Here is a 10,560-nt window from a genome sequence, read left to right on the forward strand (position 1 = left end):
TAAAGCAAAATAAAAGGTTTCAGATATTTGTCATATCATTTCCATGTTTCCCAAAACTGAAAGAATGAGTTTTAGTGTCATGATTAAAAGTAAGCACTCTAATGTCAGACTGCTTGGATTCAAATGTCAGCTATTGCACACTTTAGTCATTACCTTGAGCTTCATGCCCTCTCAAAGTCTAAATTTCCCTCTATGTAAAATAATGATGATGATACTGATTCATAAAGTTATTGCCAGAAGTAAATGTAATCATCCACATAAAAATTTATCAGCACAGTGCCTGCAAAAATGTATCCAATCCAAAGACCAATTCTTCTTATTATATTATGTGCCTGTCTTTGTGCTATTATATTATCAAAGTAAAGTATCTACCCTCAAGAAACATATTATTTTGTAAGGTATATAGAGATAAAGAAACGAGCAAATAGAATATATTTTTATGTTTACCATGACCAGGGTAAGTACAGAAACAATAGGAAAGATGTGTATTCTAGTCTTCACTATCAAGAGGGATAATCTGTCTCAGCAAGTATAAGAAGAATGAAATATAGTTATCCTGGTAAAATGAAATATTATATATTTTTTTCTGACCAGGAGCCTCCCTTTTTCTTACAGGTAAAGGATCTATCACCACAAATACCATTTACATGAGTAGTTGTGACTCACATCATGACATATGTGATCATGAATCACGGTCACTGTTAGTAGTGCTGACCCAACCTGGGATGAGTTCCTTCTCTCAAATTTTGAGATTTGTCATCAAAAAGCAGTGAAAGGAAGTATTATTTTTCCAGTGCTAGAAACTGGAAGAGAATATACTATAACTATTGGCCATATTCCCTGCTAAGTTAATATAGTCAGTCTGCAGAGCAGAGAGCAGCAAGTAAGAAACAAGCTAAATCCTGGTGGCCTCCAATTTCTAGCTGCCGGGTGTTCCTAAGACTTAACTGCTTTCATGCCTTTTTGGTGCCTTGGCTTTATAATTATTCCCAGAATTCCATTTTCCAATAACTTAACTTTTTCTCCTCCACTAAAAAAATAAACAGAACAAGTAATTTAATTTAATTGGCAATTATTTTATTTTATTTTATTTTATTTTTTGAAAAGAAAGCCAATGCCTCAACTTTTGGTTAAAAGTTTGACTTTTGTTCCTCCTTTCAAAATCTCTTCTTACTTATTTGTGCTGCTCAAGAAAAATTAATTACTGCTTTGGCCAAACTCTACTGGTTAAGTCTAACTTCACACACTTCTGTTTCCCTCATTGCCCTATTTACACTTCCATGATGGTGGTACGAGGCTTAATGTGAAAGCCTTTCTTGTTAATTGTCTCTGTATCGCAATAGGCCTTACACTTATTCATTGGTGTCTGATCTGAAAGTGTCTAAATATTTTTTCCTCAGCTTTTCACGATGTGATATTATACATTCAGTATGCCAAACTCTTCCACAACACTCTCACACACACAATGGTTTCTCCTGATATACCTCAGTATTTCTTTCACCAATCCTGACTGTCTCAAGGGAGTTTGCAAGTAAAGAGCTGGTACCAGAAGGAAGAAATTTTGTTGTTGGTAGCCCAAAACGGAACAGCCAATAGTTACCTGGGTCTCTGTATATCTGTATATGAGGGAGGACTTCCACTTATCTGGATCTTTTTCACAGTGTCTTTAGGGAACAAGAATTACTTTTAGTAGACAAGAGCAAAGGACTTACAGTCAGATAGACCTGCCATGAGAGACAATCTTGTTCTCAAATACTTGGTCCCCCTTGCTGAGAGAGAATTGTCTGCCCTAATCCCATGTTAGTGAAGTGAACTGTGGCCTTGGGATTCACTTTAGTCAATGAAATATGAGAGAAAATAATGTGTTACTTTTGGGGAGAAGCTTAAGGGACAACATTATGTTCACCACATTCTTTCTTTCTTTCATCACTGTGACCTAAATATTCCAGGCTGTGGCCATTCTAGAATAAGGAAGACAATTTACACTATAAATAAAATACTTTGAAATTCTGAAATGTTCATGTTGTTCTTTACACAATTTATCCTAGCAAATGCTAACTAAAATGCCTGGATTTGAATCCTTGCTTTGCTGCATGCTAGCTCTACAATCACGAGCAAGTTACTTAAAACTATTTGATTTATAATTTCCATATCTGGATGTGGCAATAATAAAGTTTGTGATAAATATACTTGGGTGCACTCAGAATCTTTTCCTACTTACTTCTCCAAGAAGCAGAAACAAATTATTTCTTGCAGCTACAGTACTGCATGAAAACTTAAAATAAAGTAAACATGCTTCTTTGAGATTTAGAGGGCATATATACAGCATAGCCTATCTTCCACATACTTTGGCTGTTTCCTACTAGCAAGTAAAGATGTAGAGATGTCTGTGTTGAGTCTGCATTAGGTCTCCATTCTTGAAGCTGCCAAAGAAGCTGTGGCAGAATTCTCACTGGTTAGTGGTCCAGTTTTCTCACAGGCTGGGTGTCATTCTTGGAGGCCATCCCAGAGCCCACATTCAACACTCACGATGTTCTGAAGAACTTAATTCTTTACATTTAACTCTTTTTTTACTTCAAATATCTAGAATGGTTTCTGGTTTCTGAATAAAACCCTGGCTGATTCAATATTTGGTTATTATAAACATCAAAGTATACAACATGTGAAACATTCTTCTTCAAGTCCTCAGAATATAATTAATTCAATAAATTTTACATGTTACTATTTTTATTGACAATCTTCTATGTAGATGTTCAAATACAGAAAATGATACTGTAATGGAGCTACTTCTGTGGTTCTCTCACTCATTCAACAAACCTCTACTATGTGTTTGACAGTATTCTACCAAATAAGTAAATAAGCAAACAAGAAAGTAAAGGCCAGATGGCTACCCAAATTTTTTTGATACCTCATGGGGAGAAATAATTTTTCTAGAATCAGGTGCTAGTCAAACTCTGGATAATTTAATTTTTTCCAAATACTGATATTAACTATTCATTATCTCCTTTGGGGGTTTTAGGACTTCAATTCAACTGTTGTACTCACACACCTTCCTAGAAAACACCTGAGATTACTGCTACATGTAATAAACTTACTTTATATAAAGCTAATATCAGTTTGTCTAGCAATTTTTATCATATGGGTAGTCCCATCTACCACAGATATCAGGGTTTGGAAAAGGAGTACCTTTACAACCTAATGGTTTCCCATGAAACCATTAAATCACTTAAATGACCAACTTGGCTCCATTAAAATTACTCATGAGAGTACATCCCAATTAGAAAATGTGTATACATGTTGGTGAGAGATATACTTAGGATTTAATTGAAATTGATAATAGCACAATAGTTAGTAAATTTAATGATCCCAACTGGTCATTTAGGTGACTCTGTCATTAGGTATATGGGCTGATAAAATCTTTATTTTAGAGGACTATATTGCATCATTAATTATGGAACAGAGTTGCTCATTTTATATGGATATATATAAAACATATTGAAGAAACTCAGGGATTTGTTACACCAAATGTTAACTTTAAGTACATTGGTAGAGATGGAGATTTAAATGAGCTATCACATATATAAAGATATCAAAATAACCATAGTTTAATACCTGGCAAGAGTTATTGATCATTTTAGGGAATTAAAAATAAATACACTGGAAGATAGAAATAGTGACAAGTTCTATTCATAATTAATTACTCGTGGGCCAGTTATGTGATTAGTATATGACTTCTCAATTATCATGAGTGCAACTTTATTTACTATTAATTAAAGTTAAGAACCCCAATTGTAGGCATTTACTTAGAGCATAGTATACACTACTGACTGTGTATGATATTGCACATTTCAGACAGCACTGTCATGTGCTTCATCTCACTTAATTGTTATGCAACTTCTGAAATTATACTGATGAAAAAGATTTCTCTCAAATAATTTCAATAACCTGCCCAAATCAAAGATAACACATTGTCACTAAGTATGAACTACATGAACTAACATTGTCTGAATTTGTACACAGACCTCTGAGTTAATTTTTGTAACACTGCTGGTAAAAATCATATAAGTGTTAGCCATAGTAGTACTAGTGGTTTTGGTGGTGGTGGTAGTGACAGTAGTAGTAGTGGTGGTGGTGAAGGTGGTGGTAGTCATAGTTTTATTATGATTAGTAGTAGTAATAGTAGTAGTAGTAGTAGTAAACAATAGGTAGTAGTGGTAGTGTTTAAGCTGTATCACTTTTTTCCATGTGTATTATAAGAATATATCTGCAATAGAATAATAATTTAAAATATTTTTGTTACTTTAAATTTCCCAGTAAAGAGAAATATGTGGCTATGTACTCCTTTCCATGTACATCTTTCTAAATGTATACTTTAGCTACTAATTTCTAATTAGGTTCATCATCATAAAAGTTTCTCTATTTCTTGAGAATGGGTAGACAACACATACGACAGAGTTGAATCAAAGAAAAAATAATATTAAAATTATATGATACAAGAATGATCCAAATTTTATATATAATGACCTGTTCAGTGACCATGAATGCCTTCTTCTAGTAAATTAAATACAAAAAACTAGCAATCATGATGAACATGTACCAACATGGCAAAAATTATTGACCATGCTAAATGAATTAATTCCTTATTAAAATGATCAGTAATTAGACATAAAAGCAATAGCACACTAGACTGTAAGCTTGGATTGTATACTAGCATATCACTACCATATGGTTGTAGAGGACTTTTGAACTAAACAACAGTTTTAAAAATGCTGCCACCACCACTACTACTAATTTTCTTGGCTTTTTCTCAAAATAAGAGCATACCCAAATAACAAATCTGCCTTATCTTGACTAAAGGAAATTAAAGACACTCTCAACTGGTAGCTCACCTTCCTTTGCTTTACACACTTACTTCATTCTTCTTACAGGTTTACTCTTCCTGCAGATGGAGTGTCATTGGGTCCTCACTTTATTTCAGAGGAGCTGACGTATTCTGAGAAAATGAGGGGGAACCTCTCAACCCCAACTGCATACTCCTAAGAGAATATTAATAGGTAGATTTTAGTGTTTATTCCTGTCCCAACTAATTATAGTGGAGGAAGGAACACACATGATAAGCATGGCAATTGTAACTTATATCTGTTAAGTGTAAGGAAGCAGTTCTCATAAAAATAAGGACATTTTCTAAGAGGTGACTAATATCAGGTAATTTTGAAACAAATTACTTAGTCTCACTGAATTCCAGTTTCTTCTTCCATAAAATGATGATTATAATAAATTGTTCAAAAGAGATATTTCAAGAAACTCACATGTAAAAATAACATACCACCTATAGTGTCTAGTACATAGGAGATACTCAATAAATGGCAGCTCTTGTGGATGGTGGTATTACTGGAAAGAGATCATATGGTGCTTATCTTTGTGTTCCATCATTCACCACAGTATCTTATATATAGTTGGTTCTTAATAATTTTTTATTAAACTATTCAAATTATGTCATCTTGCAAGGAGAAAAAACCAAGTAGGATCTGACAGCCTCGGTTCCCATGCCCCTCCTCCCCCTGCCCCGCACTTGCAGCTGCTTGGGAGATAGTGATATTTGGAGCCAGGAGCCTCCTGTGATTGCAGAATATGCCAAACCAAACCGCCTTTGGCCTTTACCAGCCATCTGCAAGATAATCCCCTTTTTCTCCTCTTTAAAAAAGCACTTTCCCCTTAGATGTGCAGAGCTGGAGCCACTCTCTCACAGCACCACTCCCTCCCGCCTTGCTACTCCCCTCAATAAACTTCTTTCTCTGCTCGCTGCACCTTGGTTCTCTGAGCAACACTGTTCTTACAGCATCTTCTTCAGATACCTATGTAAAGGTCAGTATGTGATTCTTGCCTTAACAAACTCATCATAACATTTTAATTTTGTCAGTGCATAAAGAATATTTGTTAATCAATTAATTCCATAAGCTAATTTTAAAAGGCTCAAGATTCCGACAAAGGGTAGCTTTCCTAATGTTTGGCATGTTTTTCATTCTGAATATATATTTGACCTCAGCAGGATTCAAAGAGTACATCATGGAAAATTGATTTATTTTCCAAGCCTGTAATAGAAATAAAATGAATTTTGGAAACTCAGATATATGCATACTTGGCAGCAACAATTATATTTGCAATCATAAATATGTCAAATGATTTATTTGTTCTTGTGTTGTTTCAAAGACTACTTTTCAAATGGTCTCATAGAACCCTCTTTCAGCTTTGTCATGTGTCCTAAAAAGAGCAGTTATTTACATAAGCAGATAATATGCTTCATGATATTTGGAAGTTTTTGGGTTTTGCACGTTTTTCTTTTTCTTTAAGAAGCAGATAGGGGACTACACAAAAGTAGGAGACCATGACTCTTTCTACATAGTAAATGTAAATTTATATTATAGTATGTAATATGCATATATACAATTTTGAATAAATTAATGATGAAGCTATGCATATTCATTCATTAAGCAACCACCTATTATATGTCAGTGTTTTGGTGCTAGAAGTTCAGTAGTTAACAAGCAGATAGGAATCTCTACCTTCCTGGAGGTATATTCTTGAGAAGCTGGAAAATAACATGATAAAAGGGCAAAGTACAAGGAAAGAGGTATATGTGAAGAGGGTTTGTGAGTTTTAGAGAAGGTATAAAGAAAGTTCGCTGAGAAGTTGCAAATTTTAGTATTGACATATATACAAATCTTTCTGTTTAAAAAAAATGTGAGTTTTTCCTAATTTCAGAAGTAATTTAGGTTAATCCTCTTAAAAATTTTCAACCACCATGAACATGTATAACATAAAACATGAAATGGTTCTTTAATAAAAATTGTATATGTTATGTGTGTGTATATAGATATGCATGTTCACACACACGTTTGTGTATATTTATCAACTCCCTCACATAGAATGATCCTGGATATACTCTTCAGTAACTTTTTTTCCCTTTATCAAAACCATTTATATAGAGTCTCATCAAGTTTAACTAACCAGGCAATTTTAATGGAAACCATAATAAGCCTTGGAAGCAGAGTTTGAAAATACGAAGCTCCTTTTGTAGAACTAAACAAGAACCAACAGCCCACATATACAACTTTTAAATTATTTTGAGTTCTTGACAGATTAACACTTCAGTATAACTCATTTCATTTATGAAACGTGATTTTGGTTCATCTGCTGTCACAAAGTTTCTAAATAATGTAGTTTATTTCAGATGATGGATTATGGAAAGCTCATTTGTACCTCTAAAGCCTGATATTTTAAATTATATGTTTTCATTCTACAGAAATGAGATGAGTTTGAAATCTTGCCAAGGTATATAGTATAATGTCTTCTTTTTTTAACAAGTAATCTCATTTTCACTTTTAATATACACTTTAGACTTTTAAAAGTACAACTACTGATGAATATTATATCTAAAAGTTTGACTAGAGACTTAATATCTTCAGTAAGAAATGTTCAAAATTATCTACATAAACACTTTGATATAGATTTTTGTGATCAGCCCAGTTATGTGTTGAAATCAAATAATTTTGCTTTCAGTGGAGTTTTTCATGTCAATAAATAATCATTTATTTTAGTATCACTAGGATTGCGTTCTATGGCATCAATTCTGACATTAATGCTCTTATTAAGAGTGGGATAAAGAAGGTATGCTGTCTCATTGCAGCTAATAAATTGTTCTTTGCAATAAAAATTAGTATAATAGGACCATAAAATTACTTCCTCCTTGTTATGTCCTGTTGTTAAAATTAATCTTATTTATTTTTCCAAATAATTGATTTAGAGATTCTATTTGACATCCTCTTATCATTGGAATCTTGAGATATATGAACTGCATACTTGTTTGAGTCCTGTGCTTCTGCTAAGAGATATCTCCCTAAAAATAGCTGAAGATGTGCTCGGTGTAAGTTGTCAGTCTATTTAGGGTTATTAAAAAATGCATCAGATTTGTAAAAATACTTCTACTTAGCAGAGTAAATAACTTATTGAAAAGTACTGAGGCTTTGAGAACTTTGATGATACATTAATAAGCAACTAAAAAAAAAATAGAGCTTAATTTTGTTCTCTTGTTTATACCCTGCCATAGTGAAGCAAAATACATATTGATTAAAACATTATGGATGTAAACTTTTATTTAAGATTATAACAACAGATGCCATTAATTTTTCTAGAATAAAGGGTAATTGCACAAAATATAAGACAACAAATGCCAAGGTTTATAGAAAGTAATATAAGTTTAAAATTGTGATGTTGTTAAATTATTCATTTTTCTTCCATTTGGTTTTACTCTCTTATCCATAAATGATAGAGCATTTTGATGGTGGAGCATTATTTAAATAATGAAGAGAGGAAATTGCTTCAGAAATATGTTGTCTGAATAGATAAGTTTGGTAAGTAGAAAAATTGCTTACTATTTTTATAGGGTTTCTTTTTTGTTGATTAAAATAATTTGTTAGCACTGGCTGCTGTGGCTTAGTGGACTGAGCATCGGCCTGCAAACCTAAGTATCATTGGTTCGATTCCCAGTCAGGGCACATGACTAGGTTGCACATCAGGTCCCCAGCTGGGGGCACGTGAGAGGAAACCACACAGTGATGTTTCTCTCCCTCTCTTTTCCCTTCCCCCTCTCTCTAAAAATAAATAAATAAATAAATAAATAAATAAATAAATAAATAAAATTGTATTTAAAAAAGTGCTTTCTTAAAAAAAAAAGGCAGCAGCTTTAAATAATAATAATAATTTGTTATTTGAAACCATGGTAAATCTCAGTATAATAATAATTATAATAGAGCAGCTAACTTTTTTCAATCAACTGAAGTATTTGAGATTTATGTTAAGTAATTATCATAATCAATATTCAGTGATGTTTCCACAATATCTATTTTAAAAGTGCACAGGTGATATTCTGGTTGGAAATTGAAAGCTGAGAGATGTATCTATAATCTATTTTTGTTTAGTAAACAACTGTTTTCACTTAGCCAATGTATTTATTGGGGTAATTTTACAGAGAAATTAATGGAGATAAGATTGGAAAGTTTCTCATCCCATTCGACACTCACTCTGTTATTTCTGAGTCTCAATTCTATCAGTTACTGAGCACCCGAGGTGCTACTATTCACCATTGAGCAGATGTTGAGTGACATAAAATAAAAGAGACAGATAAATGTCCATCAAACACCATAACCATGCACAGTAGGAGTTTGGTGAGAGTAAATGCATAAGCAAATAAATACATTAAAATGTAATATGTGCTAAAAAAAGGAGAGCTGAGCTCAACTTTGAGATTCAGAGAAGGTCTTCTGAATGAGAAAATGCTTTAATTTAATCCCAAAGGGTTAATCAAAGGATCCTGGGGGAAAAATTTCGACCTAGAAGTAAAAGCACAGGCACATATACAGGAATGAAACTGTAAGCCCTGTAATAAGAAGGAAAGTAACTCTAAAACTTTATGTTACCAGATTGCAAAAGAAAGAAAGAATGTCTAGAGATGATGATAGAAGGGATTAGCTCATAGAAGGCCTTATATGCCAAACAAAGTGATAATAACTCTAGTCTCTGAAGAAGCACGTTTTAAAATTTTAACCTGGAGTGTGACTGTGTGATTTCTAATTTGGATGGTGACTATGCTGATGGATGGCATTTGCACATTCCATGAAAGCAAGGTGATGAGGAGAGAAAAGGAGCAGCTGGAGGTACTGGAGCTGTCAGGGACAATATCTGATTTAGAGAGATTTTCCTGATAAAGTGATGATGAAGGTGTTGCTAAGATGGAGAAAAAAATTGGGAGTGATGTGTAACATAGATGACCAACTGATTTATCCAGATTCAGTGTGAGGTGCCTGTGGGCTCAATCAAATACATCCAGCGAGACATCCAGCCTGATGACTCCACCTTGGGATCATCAGTAAATACATGGGACTAAAAACATCTGAATGAATGGAATCAACCAACACAAATGTGAGAGAGAGAATATTAAAGGACCAAGAATAGATGTTTAAGGAACAGACTACTCTCTTGTTTGGATTAAAGGGCAGTGCAAGGAAGCCTAAAATAAGATTCTGAGAAAAAATACAACAGTCCTGAGAGTTAGGTAATTTAATCCTGATGTTTTTCAGGTTAAAAAAAAAAAAAAAAAACACCTCCGAACCTCAGAAAAACACAACTTGTCCAAAATAGTTTAGTTAAGAGTTGTCGGCCTCCCAGTGCTTACCACAGGCTGTGTTTTTACACTGACTGTACAGAAAGAGGAGGCAGAGTAAACCCACCCCATATACACCTCAGCTCAGGCCCTTTGCCTGGTCTGTATTGTGAATGGGGGGACATGGAAAAAAAAAAAAAAAAAAAAAAGAGTTGTCTGAGCAAAGAATCAATCCCTAGCATTTGTTACCATAAAAGTGTGCCCTTTGCAGTATCTTGGAAAGCCATCATGTAAATTATGATGTTCTTATAGGGAAAAATTATGTTTTCTATTTCCAAAATATCCCCATAATGTGAATATATAATATGCACTTTAAGGAACACTTAATTTTATTTCATAAA

General features: G+C 33.5%; 1 non-coding gene across 1 annotated transcript; it reads left to right on the forward strand.

Annotated features, from left to right (window-relative positions):
* The first annotated feature begins 10,214 nt into the window (after window positions 1-10,214).
* On the forward strand, window positions 10,215-10,346 carry LOC150008754 (small nucleolar RNA SNORA51). The gene has a single exon (XR_016511590.1). It is a non-coding gene; the product is annotated as a small nucleolar RNA SNORA51 (small nucleolar RNA).
* Window positions 10,347-10,560: the final 214 nt, after the last annotated feature.

The sequence above is a fragment of the Furipterus horrens genome, unplaced genomic scaffold, assembly GCF_987537825.1.
Source record: "Furipterus horrens unplaced genomic scaffold, mFurHor1.1.pri manual_scaffold_5, whole genome shotgun sequence".
NCBI lineage: Eukaryota > Metazoa > Chordata > Mammalia > Chiroptera > Furipteridae > Furipterus > Furipterus horrens.